Here is a 12670-nt window from a genome sequence, read left to right as displayed (position 1 = left end):
TTAATATATATTTTTCAAAATCAATTTCAAAATCCTTTCTAACTTCTTATCTTTTCAAATTTGATTTTCAAATCTTTTTCAATTAACTACTTGACTTTTTGTTTGATTTTAAAAGTTTACTATTTTTTATCTTTTTCAAAACTAACTAACTACTTTTCTCTCTCTTGTTTTCGAAAACTCCTCACCACTTTTTCAAAATTCCTTTTTAATTAACTAATTGTTTTAAATTTTAATTTAATTTTATTCCTTTTTATAATTTTTGAATACTAACCAATAATTAAAATAAAAACAAAAATATTTTCCTTTTATTTTAATTTAAAATTTGAATTCTCTCTCTCTCATCTCTTTCTATTTATTTATTTGTTTACTAATACTTCTCTTCTTCTTATAATTCCAACCCTCTCTCCCTCTCTGTGTTCGAATTCTTCATCTTCTCTCTTCTTCATTCTACTCTTCTATTCTTCTACTCACATAAAGGAATCTCTATAATGTGACATAGAGGATTCCTATTCTTTTCTGTTCTCTTCTTTTTCACATGAGCAGGAGCAAGGATAAGAACATTCTTGTTGAAGCTGATCCAAAATCTGAAAGGACTCTAAAGAGAAAGCTAAGAGAAGCTAAAGCACAACACTCTAGAGAGGACCTAACAGAATTTTTCGAAAAAGAAGAAGAGATGGCCGAACCCAATAACAATGGTGGAGATGCAAGGAAGATGCTTGGTGACTCTATTGCACCCTCTTCTGACTTATGTGGAAGGAGCATCTCAATTCCTGCAATTGGAGCAAACAACTTTGAGCTTAAGCCTCAATTAGTTTCACTGATGCAGTAGAATTGCAAGTTTCATGGACTTCTATTGGAAGATCCTTATCAGTTTTTAGCTGAATTCTTGCAAATCTGTGATACTGTTAAGACCAATGGGGTTAATCCTGAGGTCTACAGACTTATGCTTTTCCCTTTTGCTGTAAGAGACAGAGCTAGGACATGGTTGGACTCACAACCTAAAGATAGCTTGAACTCTTGGAAAAAGTTGGTCAATGCTTTCTTGGCCGAATTCTTTCCACCTCATAAGTTGAGCAAGCTTAGAGTGGAAGTCCAAACCTTTAGACAGAATGAAGGTGAATCCCTCTATGAAGCTTGGGAAAGATACAAGCAATTGATCAGAAGGTGTCCTTCTGACATGTTTTTAGAATGGAGCATCATATGTATATTCTATGATGGTCAGTCTGAATTGTCCAAAATGTCATCTGAAGAAGACACCTGCAGAAGCCCAGGAACTCATTGAAATGGTTGCAAATAACCAGTTCATGTACACTTCTGAAAGGAATCCTATGAATAATGGGATAACTCAGAAGAAAGGAGTTCTTGAGATTGATACTCTGAATGTAATATTGGCTTAGAACAAAATATTGAATCAGCAAGTCAATATGATTTCTCAGAGTCTGTCTGGAATGCAAGCTGCAACAGGCAGTACTAAGGAAGCTTCCTCTGAAGAAGAAGCATATGACCCTGAGAATCCTGCAATGGAAGAGGTGAATTACATGGGAGAATCCTGTGGAAACACCTACAATCCTTCATGGAGGAATCATCCTAATCTCTCATGGAAGGATCAATAGAAGCCTAATCAATGCTTCAATAATAATAATGGTAGGAGAGCACGGTTTGGAAATAACAAACCTTTTCCATCATCTTCTCAGCAACAGACAGAGAATTTTAAGCAGAGCCACTCTGACTTAGCAACTGTAGTCTCTGATCTATCTAAGACCACTCTCAGTTTCATGACTGAAGCGAGGTCCTCCATTAGAAATTTGGAGGCACAAGTAGGTCAGCTGAGTAAAAGAGTTACTGAACTCCCTCCTAGTACTCTCCCAAGCAATACAGAAGAGAATCCAAAAAGAGAGTGTAAGGCCATCTACACGTCCAACATGGCCAAACCTATAGAGGAGGGAAAGGCAGTGATTTCCAGTGAAGAAGACCTCAATGGACGTCCACTGGCCTCCAAGGAGTTCCCTAATGAGGAACCCAAGGAATCTGAGGCTCATATAGAGACCATAGAGATTCCACTGAACTTACTGTTGGCATTCATGAGCTCTGATGAGTACTCTTCCTCTGAAGAGGATGAAGATATTGCTGAAGAGCAAGTTGCTCAATATCTGGGAGCAATCATAAAGCTAAATGCCAAGTTAATTGGTAATGAGACTTGGGAGAATGAACCCCCATTGCTCATCAATGAACTAAATGATCTGGTTCAACTGAAATCACCTCAGAAGAAATAGGATCCTGAAAAGTTCTTAATATCTTGTACCATAGGCACCATGATCTTTGAGAAGGCTCTGTGTGACCTGGGATCAGGGATGAACCTCATGCCCCTCTCTGTAATGGAGAAATCAGGAATCTTTGAGGTACAAGCTGCAATAATCTCACTAGAGATGGCAGACAATTCAATGAAACAGGCTTATGGACTTGCAGAGGATGTCTTGGTGAAGGTTGAAGGCCTGTACATCCCTGCTAATTTCATAATCCTAGATACTGGGAAGGAAGAGGATGAATCCATCATCCTAGGAAGACCCTTCCTAGCACCAGAAAGAGCTGTGATTGATGTGGACAAAGGAGAGTTAGTCCTTTAATTGAATGAGGACTATCTTGTGTTTAAGGCTCAAGGATCTTCTTCTGTAACCGTGGAGAGGAAGCATAAAAAGCTTCTCTCAACACAGAGTCAAATAGAGCTCCCACACTCAACTTCTAAGTTTAGTTTTGGGAGGCCATCATTGAGCTCTGAGTCTCTGTGAAGCTCTCTAAGAGCTCACTGTCAAGCTATTGACATTAAAGAAGCGCTTGATGGGAGGCAACCCAATTTTATTTAATTATATTTATTTATTTTCCATTGTTATTTTATGTTTTCTTTAGGTCGATGATCAAGTGAAGTCACAAAAATAGTGGAAACATAAAAAACAGAATGAAAAATAGCAATAAAAATAGCTCACTCTAGAGGACAGGCTTACTGGCATTTAAACGCCAGTAAGGATAGCAGAATGGGCGTTTAACGCCCAGCCTGGCAGCATTCTGGGTGTTAAATGCTAGAATGGGCAGCACTCTGGGTGTTTAACACCAGAAAAGGCTGTCTGGCATCTGGCTGGCGTTAAACGCCATAAATGGGCATCTGGCTGGCATTTAATGCCAGAAATGGGCATCTGACTGGCGTTTAACGCCAGAAATGGGCAGCAGAGTGGCGTTTAATGCCAGGAAAGGTAGCAGAGATGGAGTTAAACGCCAGAACTGGCACAGAATGGGCGTTTGAACGCCAGAATGGTGCAGGCACTCAAATTCCTTGACACCTCAGGATCTGTGGACCCTACAGGATCCCCACCTACCCCACCTCTTCTTCTCTCCTCTTCACACCTTTCCATAACACTCTTCCCCAAACACCATTGACTAATCCCATCATTACCTCTTCCCCAAATATCCTTCGCCTATCAAATCCTACCCTCTTCTCCATATTCTCATCACCACTCACATCCATCCATCATTAAACCCCACCTACCTCACCATTCAAATTCAAACCATTTCCCTTCCAAACCCACCCACACATGGCCGAATACCCTCTCTCCCTTACCCTATAAATACCCCTCCTTACCACCTTCATTTCCACACATCATACACACTCAACCTACCTTGTCCGAACCTACACCCCCTCCATCTCCTCCATTTCTTCTTCTTCTACTATTTTCTTTCTCCTTTTGCTCGAGGACGAGCAACCATTATAAGTTTGGTGTGGGAAAAGCTATAGCTTTTTATTTTCCATAACCACTAATGTCACCTAAGGCCAGAGAAACCTCTAGAAAGAGGAAAGGGAAGACAATCGCTTCCACCTCCGAGTCATGGGAGATGGAGAGATTCATCTCAAAGGTCCATCAAGACCACTTCTATGAAGTTGTGGCTAAGAAAAAGGTGATCCCCGAGGTCCCCTTCAAGCTCAAAAAGAGTGAATATTTGGAGATCCGACATGAGATTCGAAGAAAAGGTTGGGAAATTTTCACCAACCCCATTCAACAAGTTGGGATCTTAATGGTTCAAGAGTTCTATTCTAATGCATGGATCACTAAGAACCATGACCAAAGTGTGAACCCGAACCCAAAGAATTGGCTCACAATGGTTCGGGGGAAATACTTGGATTTAGTTCAGAAAAATGCGAGGATAGCATTTAACTTGCCTATGATGCAAGGAGATCCTCACCCTTTCACTAGAAGGGTCAACTTTGATCAAAGGTTGGACCAAGTCCTTAGGGACATTTGTGTGGAAGGCGCTCAATGGAAGAGAGATTCAAGAGGCAAGCTGGTTCAACTAAGAAGGCTTGACCTCAAACCCGTGGCTAGGGGATGGTTGGAGTTCATCCAATGCTCTATCATTCCTACTAGCAACCGGTCTGAAGTTACAATAGACCGGGCTATCATGATCCATAGCATCATGAATGGAGAGAAAGTAGAAGTTCATGAGATCATATCCCTATAACTCTACAAAGTGGCGGTAAGCCCTCTACTTTGGCAAGGTTGGCCTTCCCTCATCTCATTTGTCACCTATGCAATTCAGCTGGAATTGTCATAGAGGAAGATATCCTCATTAAAGAGGACAAGCCCATCACTAAGAAAAGGATGGAGCAAACAAGAGAGCCCACTCATGGACCTCAACAAGAGCATGAGGAAATTCCTCATCATGAAATCCCTGAGATGCCTTAAGGGATGCATTTTCCTCCACAAAACTATTGGGAGAAAATCAACACCTCCCTAGGAGAATTAAGTTCCAACATGAGACAACTAAGGATGGAGCACCAAGAGCATTCCATCCTCCTCCATGAAATTAGAGAAGACCAAAGAGCCATGAAGGAGGAGCAACAAAGGCAGGAAAGAGACATAGAGGAGCTCAAGCACTCCATAAGATCTTCAAGAGGAAGAACTAGCCGCCATCACTAAGGTGGACCCGTTCTTTAATTTCCTTGTTTTTATTTTTCTATTTTTTGAATTACATGCTTTATGTTTTGTCTATGTTTGTGTCTTTATTACATGATCATTAGTGTCTAGTGTCTATCTCTTAAAGCTATGAATGTTTTATGAATCCATCACCTTTCTTAAATGAAAAAAAAGTTTTTAATTGCAAAAGAACTAGAAATGCATGAATTTTGATTTCTATCTTGAAATTAGTTTAATTATTTTTATGTGGTGGCAATACTTTTTGTTTTCTGAATGAATGCTTGAACAGTGCATATTTTTGAATTTGTTGTTTATGAATGTTAAAATTGTTGGCTCTTGAAAGAATAATGAAAAAGGAGAAATGTTATTGATAATCTGAAAAATCATAAAATTGATTCTTGAAGCAAGAAAAAGCAGTGAATAGACAAAGCTTGCGAAAAAAAGAAAAAAATGCGAAAAAAAAGAAAGAAAAAGAAAAAGTAAGCAGAAAAAGCCAATAGCCCTTTAAACCAAAAGGCAAGGGTAAAAAGGATCCAAGGCTTTGAGCTTTAATGGATAGGAGGGCCCACAGGAATAAAATCCTGGCCTAAGCGGCTAAACCAAGCTGTCCCTAACCATGTGCTTGTGGCGTGAAGGTGTCAAGTGAGAAGCTTGAGACTGAGCGGTTAAAGTCGTGGTCCAAAGCAAAAAGAGTGTGCTTAAGAGCTCTGGACACCTCTAATCGGGGACTTGGTGCACGAAATCGTGATTGTTCATTCCTTGGTAACAGCACTAAAAACTTAATACGCACGTTCTGAATTTTAGTTCTCTTCACAATTTCGATACAACTAACCAGCAAGTGCACTGGGTCGTCCAAGTAATAAACCTTACGTGAGTAAGGGTCGATCCCACGGAGATTGTCGGCTTGAAGCAAGCTATGGTCACCTTGTAAATCTCAGTCAGGCGGATTCAAAAGGTTATAGAGTTTTAATAATTAAAAGATAAATAAAACATAAACTAGGATAGAGATACTTATGTAATTCATTGGTGAGAATTTCAGATAAGCATATAGAGATGCTTTCGTTCCTCTGAACCTCTGCTTTCCTGCTGTCTTCATCCAATCATTCCTACTCCCTTCCACGGCAAGCTTTATGTAGGGCATCACCGTTGTCAATGGCTACATCCCATCCTCTCTGTGAAAATGGTCCAATGCGCTGTCACTACATGGCTAATCATCTGTCGGTTCTCGATCATACTGGAATAGGATTTACTATCCTTTTGCGTCTGTCACTACGCCCAGCACTCGCGAGTTTGAAGATCGTCACAGCCATCCCTTCCCAGATCCTACTCGGAATACCACAGACAAGGTTTAGACTTTCCAAACCTCAAGAATGGCCATCCATGGGTTCTAACTTATACCACGAAGACTCTAATATCTCGGACTCGGTCCCCTGTATTAGATATCTAGGAGATACTCATTCTAGCTTGTTTGTATGTAGAACGGAAGTATTTGTCAGGCACGCGTTCATAGGTGAGAATGATGATGAGTGTCACATAATCATCACATTTATCATGTTCTTGGGTGCGAATGGATATCTTAGAATAGGAATAAGCTTGAATTGAATAGAAAAACAATAGTACTTTGCATTAATTCATGAGGAACAGCAGAGCTCCACACCTTAATCTATGGTGTGTAGAAACTCTACCGTTGAAAATACATAAGTGATAAGGTCCAGGCATGGCCGAATGGCCAGCCCCCTAAACATGATCAAAGGATCAAAAGATAATCCAAAGATAAAACTAAGGATGTAAATACAATAGTAAAAAGTCCTATTTATGCTAAATTAGTTACTAGGGTTTACAGAAATGAGTAAATGTTGCAGAAATCCACTTCTGGGGCCCACTTGGTGTGTGCTTGGACTGAGCATTGAGCTTTCCACGTGTAGAGGCTTCTCTTGGAGTTGAACGCCAGTTTGTAACCTGTTTTTGGTGTTTAACTCCACTTTGCAACCTATTTCTAGCGTTTAACTCTAGAATGTAGCATGGAACTGGCGTTGAACGCCATTTTGCGTCATCTAAACTCGGGCAAAGTATGAACTATTATATATTGATAGAAAGCACTGGATGTCTACTTTCCAACGCAATTGAGAGTGCACCATTTGGAGTTCTGTAGCTCTATAAAATTCACTTTGAGTGCAGGGAGGTCAGAATCCAACAACATCTGCAGTCCTTCTTCAACCTCTGAATCTGATTTTTGCTCAGGTCCCTCAATTTCAGCCAGAAAATACCTGAAATCACAGAAAAACACACAAACTCATAGTAAAGTCTAGAAATGTGAATTTTAATTAAAAACTAATAAAAATATACTAAAACTAACTAAATCATACTAAAATTTATGTAAAAATAATGCCAAAAAGCGTATAAATTATCCACTCATCACAACACCAAGCTTAAATTGTTGCTTGTCCCCAAGCAACTGAAAATCAAATAGGATAAAAAGAAGAGAATATACTATAAATTTCAAAATATCAATGAAACTTAGCTCCAATCAGATGAGCGGGACTTGTAGCTTTTTGCCTCTTGAATAGGTTTAGCATCTCACTTTATCCATTGAGGTTCAGAATGATTGGCATCTATAGGAACTTAGAATTCAGATAGTGTTATTGATTCTCCTAGTTCAGTATGTTGATTCTTGAACACAGCTACTTTATGAGTCTTGGCCATGGCCCTAAGCACTTTGTTTACCAGTATTACCACCGGATACATAAATGCCACAGACACATAACTGGGTGAACCTTTTCAGATTGTGACTCAGCTTTGCTAAAGTCCCCAATTAGAGGTGTCCAGGGTTCTTAAGCACACTCTGTTTTTGCTTTGGACCTTGACTTTAACCGCTCAGTCTCAATTTTTCACTTGACACCTTCACGCCATAAACACATGGTTAGGGACAGCTTGGTTCAGCCGCTTAGGCCAGGATTTTATTCCTTTAGGCCCTCCTATCCACTGATGCTCAAAGTCTTGGATCCTTTTTATTACCCTTGCCTTTTGGTTTTAAGGGCTATTGGCTTTTTCCTTTTGCCTTTTGGTTTAAGGAGCTTTTGGCTTTTTCTGCTTTCTTTTTCTTTTTCTTTTCTTTTTTTTTGCCATTTTTCTTTTCTCTTTTTTTTTTCTGCAAGCTTTTGTATTCACTGCTTTTTCTTGCTTTAAGAATCATTTTTATGATTTTTCAGATTATCAAATAACATTTCTCTTTTTACATCATTCTTTCAAGAGCCAATATATTTAACATTCATAAACAACAACTTCAAAAGACATATGCACTGTTCAAGCATTCATTCAGAAAACAAAAAGTGTTGCCACCACATCAAAATAATTAAACTAGTTTCAAGGATGAATTCAAAACCATGTACTTCTTGTTCTTTTGTAATTAAAACATTTTTCATTCAAGAGAGGTGATGGATTCATATTCATAACTTTAAGGCATAGACACTTAAATACTAATGATCATGTAATAAGACACAAATATAAATAAACATAAAGCTCAAAAATAAAAAAACAGGAAAATAAATAAACAAGGAGATTAAGGAATGAGTCCACCTTAGTGATGGTGGCGTCTTCCTCTTCTTGAAGAACCAATTGTGCTCTTGAGCTCCTCTATGTCTCTTCCTTGTCTTTCTTGCTCCTCCCTCATAGCTCTTTGATCTTCTCTAATTTCATGGAGGATGATGGAGTGCTCTTGGTGCTCCACCCTTAGTTGTCCCATGTTGGAACTTAATTCTCCTAGGGAAGTGTTGATTTACTCCCAATAATTCTGTGGAGGAAAGTGCATCCCCTGAGGCATCTCAGGGATTTCATGGTGAGGAATTTCCTCATGCTCATGTTGAGGTCCATGATCTCTTATTTGCTCCATCTTTTTCTTAGTGATGGGCTTGTCCTCTTCAATGAGGATGTCTCCCTCTATGTCAATTCCAGCCGAATTGCAGAGGTGGCAAATAAGGTGAGGAAAGGCTAACATTGCCCAAGTGGAGGACTTGTTAGCCACCTTGTAGAGTTCTTAAGGTATAATCTCATGAACTTCCACCTCCTCTCCAATCATGATACTATGGATCATGATTGCCCGGTCTATAGTAACTTCAGACCGGTTGATAGTAGGAATGATTGAGCGTTGGATGAACTCTAGCCATCCCCTAGCCACTGGTTTGAGGTCATGCCTTCTTAATTGAATCGGCTTACCTCTTGAGTCAATTTTCCATTGAGCTCTTTCCTCACATATGTCTATGAGGACTTGGTCCAACCTTTGATCAAAGTTGACCCTTCTTGTGTAGGGGCGTGCGTTCTCTTCCATCATTGGCAAGTTGAACGCCAGCCTTACATTTTTCGTACTGAAATCTAACTATTTTCCCCAAACCATGGTGAGCCAATGCTTTGGATTCGGGTTCACACTTTGATCATGGTTCCTAGTGATCTATGCGTTTGCATAGAACTCTTGAACCATTAGGATCCCGACTTGTTGAATGGGGTTGGTGAGAACTTCCCAACCTCTCCTATAGATCTCAAGTCGGATCTCCGGATACTCATTTTTTTTGAGCTTGAAAGGAACCTCAGGGATCACTTTCTTCTTGGCCACAACTTCATAGAAGTGGTCTTGATGGACCTTTGAGATGAATCTCTCCATCTCCCATGACTCAGAGGTGGAAGCAATTGCCTTCCCTTTCCTCTTTCTAGAGGTTTCTCTGGTCTTAGGTGCCATAAATGGTTATGGAAAAACAAAAAGCTATGCTTTTACCACACCAAACTTAAAATGTTTGCTCGTCCCCGAGCAAAAGAAGAAAGAAAGTAGTAGAAGAAGAAGAAAATAGAGGAGATGGGGGAAGAAGATGTATTCGGCCAAGGAGAAGAAGAGAGGGTTGTGTTGTGTGAAAATGAAGAAGGAGTGAGGGGTTTATATAGGAGTGAGGAGGTGTGTAGAGTTTGTCCATTAGGGTTAGGTTTGGAAGGGAAATTAGTTTGAATTTTGAAGGTAGGTAGGGTTTATGGGGAAGAGAGGGTGGATGTGAGTGGTAAAGAGGTGATGGGAAAGAGTTATTGAGGTAATTGGTGAGGGGTATTTGGGGAAGAGTGTTATGAAAAGTTGTGAAGAGGAGAGAAGAAAATGTTGGGGTCCTGTGGGGTCCACAGATCCTGAGGGGATCCTGTGGGTCCACAGATCAAGTGGGATCAAGGACTTAACATCCCTGCTCAAATTAGGCGTGTAAAAAACCCTTGCTGTGCAATCCTGCCATTTAACGCCAGACTGCTGCCTATTTCTGGTGTTAAACGTCCAAATATAGCTTGTTTCTGGTGTTTAATGCCATGTAGATGCTTGTTTCTGGCGTTAAACGCCAGCTTGGTGCCTATTTCTGGCGTTTAACGCCAGACAGATGCTTGTTTCTGGCGTTTAAACGCTAGACTGTTCTCCTCCAGGGTGTGCTATTTTTAATGCTGTTTTTCATTTTGTTTTTGATTTTTCAGTAGTTTTTGTGACTCCACATGATCATCAACCTAATAAAACATGAAATAACAAAGAGAAAATAAAATAGATATGATTAAATAACGTTGGGTTGCCTCTCAACAAGCGCTTCTTTAATGTCAATAGCTTGATAGTGAGCTCCCATGGAGCCTCACAGATAATCAGAGCAAGGTTGGAACCTCCCAACACCAAACTTAGAGTTTGAATGTGGGGGCTTTGATTGACTCTGCAGTGAGAGAAGCTTTTCATGCTTCCTCTCCATGGTTACAGAAGGAGATCCTTGAGTTTTAAACACAAGGTTATCCTCATTCAATTGAAGGACTAACTCTCCTCTGTCCACATCAATCACAGCTCTTGCTGTGGCTAGGAAGGGTCTTCCAAGGATGATGGATTCATTCTCATCCTTCCCAGTGTCTAGGATTATGAAATCAGCAGGGATGTAAAGGCCTTCAACCTTTACTAACACGCCCTCTACTTGTCCATAAGCCTGTTTTCTTGAGTTGTCTGCCATCTCTAATGAGATTCTGGCAGCTTGCACCTCAAAGATCCCAAGTTTCTCCATTACAGAGAGTGGCATTAAGTTTATTCTTGACCCCAGGTCACACAGAGCCTTCTCAAAGGTCATGGTGCCTATGGTATAGGGTATTAAGAATTTGCCAGGATCCTGTTTCTTTTGAGGTAATTTCTGCCTATCCAATGCATTTAGTTCATTGGTGAGCAAGGGAGGTTCATTTTCCCAAGTCTCATTACCAAATAATTTGGCATTCAGCTTCATGATTGCACCAAGGTACTTAGCAACTTGCTCTTCAGTAATGTATTCATCCTCTTCAGAGGAAGAATACTCATCAGAGCTCATGAAGGGCAGAAGGAGGTTCAATGGAATCTCTATGGTCTCTAATTGAGCCTCAAATTCCTTTGGTTCCTCAAAGGGGAACTCCTTGTTGGTCACTGGACGTCCCAGGAGGTCTTTCTCACTAGGATTCACGTCCTTCTCTTCCCTTGTAGGTTCGGCCATGGTGGTCAAATCAATGGCCTTGCACTCTCTCTTTGGATTCTCTTCTGTATTACTTGGGAGAGTACTAGGAGGAGTTTCGTTGAATCTTTTACTCAGTTGGCCCACTTGTGCCTCCAAATTTCTAATGCAGGACCTTGTTTCATTCATGAAACTTAAAGTGGCCTTAGATAAATCAGAGACTATATTTTCTAAGCTAGATGGATTCTGCTCAGAATTCTCTGTCTATTGCTGAGTGGATGATGGAAAAGGCTTGCTATTGCTGAACCTGTTTCTTCTACCATTATTAAAGCCTTGTTGAGGCTTTTGTTGATCCTTCCATGAGATATTTGGATGATTCCTCCATGAGGGATTATAGGTGTTTCCATAGGGTTCACCCATGTAATTCACCTCTGCTATTGCAGGGTTCTCAGGATCATAAGCTTCTTCTTCAGAAGATGCCTCTTTAGTACTGTTAGATGATTTCTTCAATCCATTCAGACTTTGAGAGATCATATTGACTTGCTGAGTCAATATTTTATTCTGAGCCAATATGGCATTCAGAATATCAAATTCAAGAACTCCCTTCCTCATAGGCGTCCCATTATTCACAGGATTCCTTTCAGAAGTGTACATGAACTGGTTATTTGCAACCATGTCAATGAGTTCTTGAGCTTCTGTAGGCATTTTCTTTAGGTGAAATGATCCACCTGCAGAATGGTCCAGTGACATCTTTGATAGCTCAGACAGACCATCATAGAATATATCCAGGATGGTCCATTCTAAAAGCATGTCAGAAGGACACTATTTGGTCAGTTCCTTGTATCTCTCCCAAGCTTCATAGAGAGATTCACCTTCTTTCTGTTTGAAGGTTTAAACATCCACTCTAAGCTTACTAAGCTTTTGAGGAGGAAAGAACTTGGCTAAGAAAGCCGTGACCAGCTTATCCCAAGAGTTCAGGTTATCCTTAGGTTGAGAGTCCAACCATATTCTAGCTCTGTCTCTTACAGCAAATGGGAAAAGTATAAGCTTGTAGACCTCGAGATCAACCTCATTGGTCTTAACAGTATCACAGATCTGCAAGAATTCAGTTAAGAACTGAAAAGGATCTTCAGATGGAAGTCCATGAAACTTGCAGTTCTGTTGTATCAGAGAAACTAATTGAGGTTTAAGCTCAAAGTTGTTTGCTCCAATGGCAGGAATTGAGATGCTTCTTCCATGTAAATTGGA

General features: G+C 40.1%; 2 non-coding genes across 2 annotated transcripts; one reads left to right on the top strand and one right to left on the bottom strand.

Annotated features, from left to right (window-relative positions):
* Positions 1–1075: 1075 nt before the first annotated feature.
* On the bottom strand, positions 1076–1179 carry LOC112788089 (small nucleolar RNA R71). The gene has a single exon (XR_003195469.1). It is a non-coding gene; the product is annotated as a small nucleolar RNA R71 (small nucleolar RNA).
* An 11047-nt stretch (positions 1180–12226) lies between these two features.
* On the top strand, positions 12227–12334 carry LOC112787534 (small nucleolar RNA R71). Its single transcript, XR_003194942.1, has one exon. It is a non-coding gene; the product is annotated as a small nucleolar RNA R71 (small nucleolar RNA).
* The last annotated feature ends 336 nt before the right edge of the window (positions 12335–12670 follow it).

Source organism: Arachis hypogaea, chromosome 20 (assembly GCF_003086295.3).
Source record: "Arachis hypogaea cultivar Tifrunner chromosome 20, arahy.Tifrunner.gnm2.J5K5, whole genome shotgun sequence".
Lineage (NCBI taxonomy): Eukaryota > Viridiplantae > Streptophyta > Magnoliopsida > Fabales > Fabaceae > Arachis > Arachis hypogaea.
This window is presented reverse-complemented; position numbering and strand designations above follow the sequence as displayed.